Source organism: Pteropus medius, unplaced genomic scaffold (genome assembly GCF_902729225.1).
Source record: "Pteropus medius unplaced genomic scaffold, Ma_sr-lr_union100, whole genome shotgun sequence".
NCBI lineage: Eukaryota > Metazoa > Chordata > Mammalia > Chiroptera > Pteropodidae > Pteropus > Pteropus medius.
The window spans coordinates 2,739,455-2,752,825 of record NW_024340692.1 but is presented as its reverse complement, the minus strand read 5'-3'; the positions used below and the strand labels follow the sequence as shown (position 1 = coordinate 2,752,825).

At 38.5% G+C, this 13,371-nt stretch overlaps 1 protein-coding gene across 2 annotated transcripts in view; it reads left to right on the top strand.

Moving 5' to 3' along the window:
* The window catches only part of SH3GL2 (SH3 domain containing GRB2 like 2, endophilin A1), a 178,477-nt gene that overhangs the window by 146,575 nt on the left and 18,531 nt on the right, over window positions 1-13,371 (top strand). The window lies entirely within an intron of this gene.

Genomic DNA, 13,371 nt, shown 5'->3' with positions numbered 1-13,371 from the left:
CACCAAAACACAAGTGGCCTGAGTGTAGGACTGTTGTTTGTACATTGCAGTCAGAGAGCTGTTCCTATCTTTTATTGTACTTATCACAATATTTACTCTTATATGTAATTTTTATTTGTTCAGTATACTACCGTCTTCTATTCTTACTCCTCTATTTTACGTTCTCCACCTAGCAGCTACATTTCATGAAAGATGTAAATCACATCACTCTTCTACTTATAACTCCCCTTAACTTCCAGTTGAGTTCAACATAGACATTCTGGCTACAAGGCCCTATATGATTTGGCTCTTGCTCTCCGCCTGAGCCCGTGTTGACCTCTGTCCATTCTCACTGGCTTCTTTCTGATCCTCAGCCATACTCAGCTTGTTTCTGTCTCATAGTCTTTGCACAGGAAGTTACTTTGCCTAGAATGCTCTTCTCCTGGTTCCCACATGGCTGTTCCTTCTTGCCATTCCACTCTGTCTCCCTGTGTAAGTCACTGCCTGGCCAGCCTACCTGAAATAGCCTCTTCCCACCCCTCTCATATCCCCCTTTCTTAATCTATCATCATTTAAAATTATCCTCTGTTTTATCATTTTTTTCATCATTTACTTATCACCCTCATTTCCCATCTAGAATGTAATCTCCACAAGGATAAGGGGCTTTGACCTATTAATTCTCCATCATATACAAATGACGCCCTTAGTAAATATCTATTGAATGAATGCCGTTTGTCTCTCCCACTGTATCATAAACTCGTTGAACAAAGGACTATGTCTGTTTTGCTCATTTACATATTCTTAGTACCTAGCACAGTGTTTGGTGCTTAGTAGTTACCTAATTTGCTGAGAGAATGAATGAAATCATATTAAGCATATTTAAGCTCCATCTTATAGGAGTAACTAATTTTTCAGGTAGAGTCATGGTCTGTAGATTTGAACAGGCCAGGATCAGAGCCATTACTTTGTCTATATTATATCTACTTAGTGTCATGCACAATTAATACATCTCATTTGCTTTGGAAAAATAGTGAAAGTGCATACTTTCATATTTAAGGTTGTTGGGCTGCAGCTATTGACAGAATATTCATATTTGCAGACAGAGATAATAGTTATACCTATTTTCAGATTAGAAAACTGAAGCTCCAAGAGAGTTGAAATAATTTGCCCAAAATCATGCAACAAAAGAACCAGAATTCATATTGAGATATGACTATCTCCAGGGTTCATTTTGTTTTCATCGTCTTATGCTACAAAATAAGAAGACACCTTCAGTGTTAGTATGTGCGGTGAATACACTCTAGAGTGACCCCTATTATTCACAGCCTGATATAATCCCTTTCCTTCGTGTGCAGGTGAGCTTTGTGACTTGCTTCTATCCAGTAGAATTGTCAAAGCTGATGGAATCAACCACTCACTACTTCCTTGATTAGGTTATGTTATATGGCAAAGTTGACGGGATGTCAGTCCAATGATTGTGTTAGATTATATAAAACTATCTTAGCAGACTGGAGTAAGAGAGATTCTCCTGCTGGCCTAGGAGAAACAGATTGCATGTCGTGACTGCCTAAGGAAAGGGCCAAGTGTCAGGGAGGTGGGGGTGGCCACTAGGACCTAAGGGTTGCAACTAGCCAACAGCTAGTTAGGAGCCAGGGCCCTCAGGCATACCAACACAAGGAAGTAAAATTTTGTCAATAATGTAAGTAAGCTTAGAAGCAGGACATTCTTTACTCATGCTTCCTGATAACACGGCAGCTTGGCAAACACCTTGATTGTAGCCTTAAGAGACTCTGAATATAGGACTCTAGAGGGTCGTGCCAGGGCTCCTAATCTATAGAAACTATGAAATAAATATGTGTTATTTGAAGCCACTAAGTCTGTGGAACTTTAAAATGCAGCATAGCAAACTAATACAGTATGGCTGTTTGTTCCCCAACCAGAGCTCCTATTTCAAGCCTATCACTGTGCTGGGCCATCAGGCCATTTGCCCTTATCACTTTTGGTCCCTGGATACCTTCACTGAAGCAGGAGGTAGATTAGGAAAACTTGTCATATGTTTTCATATTAGGATAAAGTCTCCTGATCCTCTAGGGACTAACTGGACGGGTCAGGTCCACCCTATGCTAAGACTAAACATATCTTTGAAACATGAGACAATGAAAAGCTTTTGGCACAGTGCCTGACACTTAGTAAGGGCTCAAGAAATGTCACTCACCTTCTCTTCCCAGTGGCTTGCAGCCCTATCTGAAGACTCAGATACTTACCCATCAGTTCCTCCACATGTAAGGTCTCCAGGGAAGATCACTTCAGGACTTCCTAAAACCATATGATAGCTCCAAGTGCCCACCATCCATCTTCTCTGAAAACCTGAAGAAGCAAAAGCTCATGATGTTAGTACACAGAGGATTGTGTATTTTTCAAATTGCAGGAACCATTTTATGCTCCTGTGGTATAATTGCCTGCTTTCCCAGGGTGCACTCTGAGACCTGTTTTGGCTCCTTGCAACACCCCATGTGGAAGGTGGGAGATGTTTGCTGTCCCAATGCATGGGTTCTTATGGCTGCTGACTGTGTACCATGGCTCAGAGTCTTAAAGTACCTCCCCGCTGCTTCCTATTCAGCAGGGGCATAAGAGAGCTCTGTCGCCTTGGAGAGAGGTGTTATATAAATACCATTATTTGAATTGAGGGTAGCATGATTCAGGGCTAATGTTATATATTTGTCTAATTCAACAGGCAAATCTTTCTCTTCCCTTTCCTCAATCCCTTCTGATACTTTTCAAGAGAAATTGCATAGGTTTCAGGAAATTTACCTAAGTCCTCATTATCATATAAATCTTTTTCATCCTTTAGTAATCGTTAGTGTGCAAGGCCAGGAACACATTGCTCATAGTGAAGAGAGCAGCAGAGGGTTTATTTTAGATTTTTGGATCTTCTGAGATTTCACCTGGGAAAATTAGGCTGTTATATGTAATCATCACAGGTTACCAATGTGAAATATATGCTAAAATGTTATTTTTTTGCATTTCGTTGCAAGTATTAAGCCCCAAATCTAATTTAGTGTGATTTGGGGATTTATACTTATATTCTAATTATAATCTCTGTACTAAACTTTATAAATTTAGTTTAAATAATTCAGAATTAATTTTTGTCTCTTCAACTAAAGACATCATCGAACTTTGATAGATTGTAAATAGGTAAGCAGAGTTTTAGCTTTTGGTGGCCATTTCAATGAAATGGCTATCAACAGCAGTTTTCTCCAGCCAAAAGGGGAAATGAGGAGAAAAGACATAACATTCATTTAGTGCCTGCTTTGATTACATTCATCAACTCATTTCATTACAACAGTCCTGTCCCTAAGTATTATTATTTCTTACTTATAACCAGCCAGGCACAGTGAGGCTGGGAGGGAATGGTAAGCACCTTCTCTTTCCCTGCAGACCTGGTAAGAGGCAGAGCAGGAATTTGAACCCTGTCCCATATCATTCTTTTGTTAGCACATGCCCTTGCATTAATTATTAGCAAATGATAGTAGAGTCTGTCACAGGAGAATGCAGTTCTAATTTTTTGTCTTCAAAAAGAGGCTGTATTTTCACATTTAAATGCAGCTGTGATCCTCTAAATTTTAATAATGCATGTTAACAATGTTTGTTGTATTTAGTAATTAATTATACCTAATGAAATATGATAATTTCCCATAAGAAGGAATAAATTACCATGTTGTTTTCCTTGAAATATCTATTTGATCTTTTTAAAAAGTATTTTTGTAAAGACCCATAAACAGAAACCATATCATTAGGAAATGGTCTGGCTCTAGTACTCATTCTTGTAGAAATAAAAACAACAAAAAAGAGGGTTTAAAAAGGGAATAAATTTAAAATATTTACATTAGAATTTTAAAATATTTACATTAGAATTTTAATTTAATTTAAAATATTTACATTAGAATTTTAAAGATGGTTTTACGAAGGATAAGTTTCATTGGTTTTGAAAATTTACATTAAAGTTCTTTGTACACTTCGATAGATACCATCTACTCATTTGCAAATGACGTAGTCCCCTTATCCTTGTAGATTCTAATGCATGTATGAGAGATTTTTAGATTTGAAAAGCATTACAGAAATCAGGTGAGCAAGAATCAGATCCAGAGAGATTGGGCATCTTGCCCAAGTCACCCTGATGGAAAGACCTCCAGTCTTCTCACTCATGGTGCAGTGCTCATCCTGCTTCCTGAGTAACAGCATCTATCATACTTAATCACCTCTGCATTTTAAACACTTAACAAGTGTAAATGTAGCTAAAGCTCTACACTTTGCAGCTGACAATCCTAATTTGACCTATTTTAATGAGGATGGAATAAAGCAGTGAGAACCTGAGTGGCATTTTGAGACAAGAACAGGCTTTTGAGACACAGGATTCACATTCTGCTCAGCTTCTTGTTACTATGTGTCCTTGGGCAAGTTACATAATTTTTCTGTGCTTCATTTTTGTTATCTGTAAAACTGAGAAAGCAAACCTGTCTCTCGTGTTATTGGGAGGATTAAAGAGATGATATATGTGAATTACACATAGTAGGCACTTCTGAAATGATAGCTATGGGATGAAATGTGGTCCTGATCTTCAGATTTTCAAAGATATTTCAAGGCTTTTTCTAAGTTTTCAGACCGTGGTAGTATTTATGAATACTAGTACAAATCATTAAGCATTTGTCTACTAAAGACCTTTGCTCTTTGGGGCACTAGGTTTGGTTTTTGTAAGGTAGATGAGGATGAAAAAGGAATTAAGTTCCTAAAAACAGTGAAAGTCTTCTGGAAAAGTTATTCCATGTCTTTGGTCTTCCCTGATGGACACGAAGTCCATTAGATTTCTCCTGACAGTCAGAACACAAAGATATGACTTGGAATGCTGTGGCCGCCCCTTCTGCCTGGTTATGTCAATCGTTCATCAGCACAAGCAAGGTCAGGGTTGCCTTTTCTTCTTCCCTGTTGTGACAGACAGATGCCTTGTCAATCTGTTCTTTAATTTGAAATTTCACAGATAAGAGCATAATACAGCAGTTTAAAGCAGGTTATAATTTTGTTTTATTTACAAAACGTCTCTCCCCAAACACTGCTGTGATGATTTAGGGTAGGGAGGAGGGTGAGGTGCAGAAAGGAAGACTCATTGTTGATCCCTGCCCCCCATAGCAGTGAACATCCATTTTTACCACCTCTGTATACTCCTCCCCCACCCTGTGCTCAGAGTTTGTGCTGAGCCTCTTTATTCCAACTTCATGTTCCACAAAGACTACTGGTTTCCAGAGCTCTAGGAATCCCATTTGCTGTAAACCTTAATTTTGAGTTATGATGAATGAAACTTTTTTAAAAAATCACATTAGGACTCCCCTCTTTATTTCCTCTTAGGAAAAGATGTACTCCATCTTCTGCCGTCACTGTCTTTGGGACCAAACCCCCCTTAGAAAACAGCACTTTGCCTTGTCTTCAGAGGCTTAAGATCCACATGTCCTGACCTTTCACAGTATCTTTCTACAAAATGAATCTCAAAGATTTTCCTACAAATGTCTGTGAAAACCTGAACACCCACTCCTATGTGTGCTGCATCCTGTTTTAGAGATGTAAAAGGAAAACCGTTTTTCTCTGCACTCTATCCACAGAACACTTCTGACACCAGGCATGTGAGTCTTATGCCCACACAGACCAGTGTTCTGACTTCAGTTGTGTGTCCTGCCATTCAGTTCAGTTCTGACACTGTCTACCTGGAGATTGCGTCAGATCCCACAGGTTGAGGGCTCAGTCCATAAGACCGCCCCCGATTCAGATATCAGTCCCAATTCTGGGCCTCACCAAGAATGGCCCACAGGACTTAGAGAAACACTTATTTAATGTTTATTAGTTTATTATAAAAGATAACCATTTAGAGATAGCAAAAGGGAAGAGATACTTAGGGGAAGGCATGGAGAAGGGGGAACAGAGCTTCCATGCCCTCCTCTCCAGGCACCTCAATATGTTCACCAACCTGGAAGTTTTCTGAACCCATTTGGTAGAATTTTTACGGAGGCTGAAAACTCTAACCATTTAATCACATGGTTTGGTTGGTTCTTTATTCCGAGGTTATCCAGGAGCCCTCAGCCGCCAATCAACTTCTTAGCATATAAAAGACTTCTCACTTTCCGGGTTGGAAAGGTTTTAGGAGCTCAGTGCCAGGAAAGGAGGGAAGGCACAGAGAGCAAATGTATATTTCTTCTTATGTCACAGAATTGATGGATGGAAATGCTGGTACAGAAGTGCTGTTCGGAGATTCACAGGAACCAGTGGCTTGGTCACTGTATTTACCAACGATGTATCTGAATGATGTATATATGACTGTACTGTTATTCTCTGTACTTCTCCATCTTTTTTCTTAAGTGAAGTAAAATATTACTTAGCTACCACAAATGAGAATTAGAGTGCAATAAAATGCCCCACAGGCTGGAGTGTTCACCATCGGTGTGCTGCTCAAGGTTTTACTACTGTCTGGAAGAAAAACCTAGATTTGTGGCATTTTCCAGTTTCTGTGTTGCTAAATCTCCCATGGTCATGTTCACGATAGCAACATGACATCACTGAATGTAGACTTGTGAAGATAAGCTCACGGTGGGCTCCTGAGAGCCAGTGCTGGCTTTCTCCAGCATACCACTGGGCACAGCTGCCAGGGAAAAGTAACTCCCACAGGTAGGTAGGCAGTAAATGCTCAGTAAATAAATAACTGTGGCTTATTTCTGTTAAGTCAACACTGTAGTCTCTAGATTTAATCCACAGACACAGGAGTGGTGAGAGAAAGGAAGGTGGTAGGAATGTAGAATTTTCTGAGTGCCCCCTTGTACCTTTCTGCTCTCTTAAGGACTCTATCTCTTTAACATAGACAGGCTCTCTTGTTCCTGCCTTTAGTGTTATGCCAGAGACAACATTATGTATTTATATCTAGACCCACTAACTCTAAGAACATTCTTGTCTATGATAATTTGGGAACACCATATTTGTTCGGCTCAGTATGATGCTTTCTATAGAACCTACTTTTCATAGAATAAAGAATTTATCATTTTGATTATAGCCTTCATTTTATTGAGTATTTCTTTATTGCCAAGCACAGTGCCAGGTACTTTACAAACATCATTTCTAATCCTCACAATAAACTAGCAAAGTAACTTATTCTTTTCATTCTGTAAAAGAGGAAACCCATTCATTTAAAAAAAAAATTATCTGCCACATTTATTCTAATGCAGAGTTCTAGAATTAGAACTCCTGGGCACATATCAGTAAATGAAGCAGACCAAGACTTTGCCCTCACGGGGCCCACAGTCTAGTGGGAAGAGATTACGGCAAGTGGTGGTCAGTGCAACAAAGAGAAATCAAGGGTAAAGGAGACAGAAAGTCACCTGTGGGGTAGTGGCGTGCTTGGTGTGCTCAGGGAACAGCAAAAAGCATGATGAGAGGAGGAGGTCATGGGACCAAGAGCACATAGGACCTTGTCATCATTGGAAAGACTTTGGCTTCTCTTCTGAATGACATAGGGATACATTAAAGGATTTTGAGAAGAGTGACACGATCTGACTCTGAAAAGGACTGACATACAGAATAGATTATAGGGAGTAAGAATGAAAGTAGGGAGGCCAATAGGAGCCTCTTTTAATAACCCAGGTGAGAGATAATGGTGGCTCAGACCAGAGCGGTCTGACTTTGGATGTGTTTTGAATGCAGAGCTGACAAAATTCACTGACAGATTGGATGAGAGGTATGGGACAAAGAAAGGCATCAAAAATGACTCTAAGGTTTTGGGCCTGAGCAAGTAGAAAAATGAATGGAACTGTATTCATTAAAATGGGGAATACTATAGGAAGAGGCATTATGGAAATGAAGAGTTTAGCTTGAATGTGTTAAGTTTCAGATGCCTAAACATCCTGATGGAGTCAGGTAAGTACTAGAATACGTGACTCTAACACAGTGGAACCGTCTGGGCTGCAGAGATAAGTCTGAGAATCATTAAGCTGACTGACTCAAGGAGATAAAGTGATTGTTCAGAACTAGTAACAGGTGGGACTCCAATGCCCACACCTGCTTATCCTTCTCTCCAGAGTACCCTCGAAGACACATTGCGTGGTCTAACCCCCTGGGTATCCTGAATCAGCAAGACAGAGGTGGAACCCTCAAATCTATGTTTTTTTAAAGGTTTTCTAAGTCATTCTGATATATACCAGGCTGACAGCCACTGGTAAAGGTCTTTAGACAGGATTTAAAAATTTTTTCTTTGGGCCTTGTGGAGACTTGGAGGTTTCTACCTGCAACTTTTATTGTCACAGGATTTGAAGGAGTGGGAAAGAGAACAGGCTTTGGACCAGGGTCTGAATCCTGTCTTTGCCTGAATTTATGAGAACTGAGATTTTCCAGCCTCCCTGAGCCTTCACACCCTCAATGTATGCATGAAGCCCTACTAATGGGAGTGATGCAGCATGATCCTCAGGGCGGTGGTTGTTGTGAAGATTAAGTTTAAATTGTTTATATAAAGCTCCTGGCTTATGGGTAACACTAATTAAAGGCTAATTCCCACCTACCAAATATAAAACCACCAGAAGAAAAAGGAAACCTGTAGAAATATGTTTCATCTCGATTTGGAGTGGGGAATGGATTTTATTCCTATTTTTTTTTTCTGTTATCTGATGGCCTAGGGTGCAGGATTCCAGGTGTTTCCTTCTTTATTATGGCTGAATAATATTCCATTATATATATATAAACGCCACAATATGGATGGACCTTGAGGGCGTTACATTACGTGAAGTAAGTCAGACAGAGAAAGACAAACACTGTATGATCTCACCTATTTGTGGAATCTAATAAAACCAAACTCATAGAAATATGGTGGTTGCCAGAGGCCGGGCATAGGAGTGGATGAAATGAGTGAAGGGGACCAAAAGGTACAAACGTCCAGTTACCATAAAGTAAGGCCCGAGGATGTATCGCATAGCATGGCGACTATATTTAACAATACCATATCGTATACTTGAAAGTTGCTAAGAGAGTGGCTCTTAAAAGTTCTTATCACAAGAAAAAAAATTTTGTCACTATGTGAGTTAATAGATGTTAACTAAACATATTGTGGTAATCATTTTGCAATGTACACATATATCAAATCATTTCATTGTACATCTCAAACAATGTTATATGTCAATTGTGTCTCACTAAAACTGGAATCAAATTGCAGGTGTTATCAGTTAAGCTACCTGTCTTTACTCAACCCACCTTCTTTTCGGCTTAAGACCTGTTGTTAGATTTTGTATTTGCTGAAATTGGAACACTTTTACACTTCCCTCCCTCCAAAATCATCTCTTCCTCCTGTGTTCTTCATCTCAGATTTGTATTATCACCTACCCAGGTATTCAGGGTGGTGACTCTAATATAGTGGTTCTCAACATTGGCAGCACATTACAATCACCTGGGGGACTTTAAAAAACAGTCGATGGCCAGACCACATACCAGACCAGTTACATCGGGAATTTGGGAATGAGACACAGGTAGCAGTGTTGTTGCTGTTGTCATTTTTCCCTGAACTCTTTGCTGATTCGTAACATAAAAAAAAAGTGCAGTGTTCAAATCTTAAGTGTATATCTAAGTGAGTTATTACAAACTGATGCTCCTGTGTGTAAGGACCTAGTTCAAGAAACTGAACGTTACCAGTATCCCAGAAACCCCCTTCCAGACACAAGCTTCACTGACTTCTATATAACACCATATAACTTTGTCTGTTTTAGAACTTAACTTTAATAGAATCATGGAGCAGGTACTCTTTTCATCTAGCTTATTTTGCTCAACTTTATATGTTGTTGTTTTTTCACTTTCATTGCTGTATAACATTCCATTGTGAGACTATAGCACAATTTATTTGTCCATTTTTTCACTGATAAACTTAAGAGGTTTTCCATTTTCTGGCTATTTTGAAAAGACCATTTTTGGACATGTCCGTTATTCATGTACACATTTCTGATGGATATATGCCTAGAAGTGGAATTGCTGAGTCACAGGGTATATGTCTGTTTAGCTTTAGTAGATACCGTCAGATTGTTTTCTAAAATATTCTATCAGTTCATACTTCCACCAGCAATATTTGAGAGTTCAGGTTGTTCTACACCCTCTAAACACATTAATTATATTTTCTGTTTTTTAAACTTTAACCATTTGTGTGAGTATGTTTCAATGTGATTTTACTTGCATTGCCAAAATAACTAATGAAGTTGAGCACTTTTCAGATGCTGTTTAGATATCTGGATATCTCCTTTTGTGAAATGTCTGTTCAGGTTTCTTGCCTATTTTTTAAATTGGGCTATCATTTCCTTAGGAATTTATAGGAGGTTTCTTTGTTTGTTTGTTTGTTTGTTTGTTTTTAATCCTCCTTTCAAATTCTATGTATTGTGAATATCTTTAACCTGCTTCGTTGGTTGCTTTTTAACTATTTCTAAGAATCTCTTTTGAAAGAAGGAGGTTCTTAATCCACATTATAAATATTTTTCTTTATTGATAGTGCTTTTTTAACCTATTTTAAGAAATCTTTACATAGTCTATAGGTCATGAATATGTTCTTTTATATCATTTTCTAGAAGGTATACTGTATTTCCTTACTTAATTAGATCTGCAACTGACCTAATTGATTTTTAGGTATAGTGTAAGGTGGAGTCATGAGTTAGTGTTTTTCCTTATGGAATTTAGACAACCCAGTACCAATTTTGAAGGAGTCAGTAGTTTTAAAAGCTCCACAGGTGATTCTAATAGGCAGCCCACCATTGCCCTAACATCATCTCAGATGCCTCTCTTCTTTCTTTTCTCATTTAGTAAATCATCTGGTCCTGTTAATTCTACCCTCCAAAGGACTCTCTCTATATAGTTCATCTCTTTTTCTTCCTCTCTTTCCTTAGGACTCATTGTTTACAATATTCATACAACTGGTCTCTCTGCCTCCATCTTCGCACTTTGGGAAAGACCCCTTCCCACTTTCCCTATATTAAGGATATAAATCTTTTTTCTCCAAACCTAAATCTGATTTAATTTGAATTAAAGTCCTTTTAAAGGTCTAGGTCTTAAGTAATCTTTTTCAGAAACCTTTGCTGGGAGTCACTGTCTACAAAATAGAATCTAAGCTCCTTAGCATGACATTGAAAGGCGTTCACAACCTGGTTCCAACTTTGCAAGCTCTTCACCTAAGCCACAGACTTTTTGAAGTTTCTAGATACATCAGGCACTTTCCTGTGCCTTTGCTCATAGTCTCCAGATGCCTAGAATGTCCTTTCCCGTTGCTCTGCCTTTACACTTCACTCTTGACAGTGGCTCAAGTGTCACCTGTTTTATGAGCCTTCCCAGCCTTACTCTTCTAGGCATAATGCATTGCTCTTTTTTGTGATGTAGATGCATTATAACCTTGTCCAAGTATGGCCCACATCTGCCTGTGTCACCACGAGTGAAGTACTGACTCTCCAAGTAGACAGTAAGCTCATTAAGAGCAGAGACTGGGTCTTTCTTCTCTCTGAAACCTAGCATAGTTTCTTCCACATAGTAGGTGTTTAATAAATACTTGTTTTGTTTATTTTATCACAGGAAAAAAAAACACTTTAAAAAGCAGATGTTTGGTAAATACCAATTCAGTCAGACAGTGCAAATTCAGAAATTTCTGTTGGGGGGGATACCTAATTGTTTCTATTGTAACATTTATTGATTCTTATTAATTTGATCTTTTTTTTTTATCCCTTTAGGGCTCATAGTTTAGCTGAAGAACCCTCTTTTGTTGGGAGAATTGACAGCCTATTTCCTGATCATAGGAGTTTATTTGACCAGTTTCTTATCATTTCCACATAAAGCAGTTTTTCATTTAGAGATGAATTACTTCCAAAGAGTCAGTATTAATGAGTGAATGGGAAGTGGGATTCCACGCTTCTGCACTTTTAAGAAATGGAGTCAGAGAGAAGAAAAGGCCCAGCAGCCTCAGAATCCTTAAGATCGATTCTGTGTAAGGGAAACAACACAGGCCAGATTGCCATCAGCATGACCTGTTGTCCCAAATCATTGGGTCAGATCACAGAGTTAGTGTGTTATTAGGTCTTATCGGCAGCCTCTAGCTCCATTTCAGAGCACAAAAGGAGATCATTGTGCTTTCAAAAAGGGATGTCTTTTTTCCAGGGATTAGAAAAAATGATGTATGCAGAAGAATTTTATAAAAAAATTAAAGCTTATACACGAAATCGTTCAGCCCACAGTTAGTAAGTAAGCACCTGCTGTAGGCTTGGCAGTGCTAGAATTCAATAGGATACAGTTTCTCAACTTGTAGCAGGAAACAGACATGCAGAAAATAGAGGAATAAAATATGTGAGATATGATCAATGTAGGTGTGGCACAGTGGAACATAAAATGAGAGAAGGGGTCACTTACACTTAAAGGTAGTAGAGGTAAAAAGTGATTGGGAAATATTTTGTGTGCCTGGTGTCGTGTTGGGCAGGTGGACAGAGAGGGAGAAGGCTGGTCCAAGAAGAGGAAATTGCCAGAAGTTTCCTCCTTCTTAAGGTCAAAGTATGGTTGTTTTTTTTGTTTTTTTGTTTTTGGTTTTTGTTTTTTCGAGAAGTCTTACATCTAAAAAGAATCACCTTACATAAAGAAACTTGGAAGAGTTTTAGAAAATATACTTTTTTTTCCCTAAACTTTTTATGAATGAAGAACATGATGCTCACAGAGGTTAAGTAACATGCAAAATCACACAATGAACTTGCTGGCGTGTCTGGCACTCATAGAAATAACCAACATTTATTGAGTATTTATTACATGCCAACATTGTGACATACACTATATCATTTGATCCTTACATCAACTTAACCCAATTAGGGTGAGATACCATTTTACAGATGAGGTAACTGAGGCCCTAAATCACCCAGTATGAAATAGAGTGAGGATTTGGACTCACAGTCTGACTCCACAGTCTGTGTTTATCCCACTTTGTTAAATTGGTTCTCCTTTCTATTGTTCTTTCCACAATTAGCAGCTAACTTCTACCTGCAGTTTTTCTCTTTTATGTCTATGCTGAAAGTATAAATTTGTAGAATTGAAATATTTACAGTCAGTTTTATTGACTCACTTTGAGTGCTCTATCAAGAATAGATCATAATTTTTTGTCAGTTGAGATATTAGACCATCAAACACCGTGTCAGTCAGGATTTAATCAGGACACGCAAAGCCATTGTGGATATTATGGAATAAGAAATTTATTATAGGAATTAGAGCTTTTACAGTTGTGGGAAGATCTGGATGAATGAAGGCCAAAAAGAGTGGCATTGAAAAATGAGAAAGATCACTGCTCAGTCCTGGCCCAGGCGAATGAACTTAGGAAGG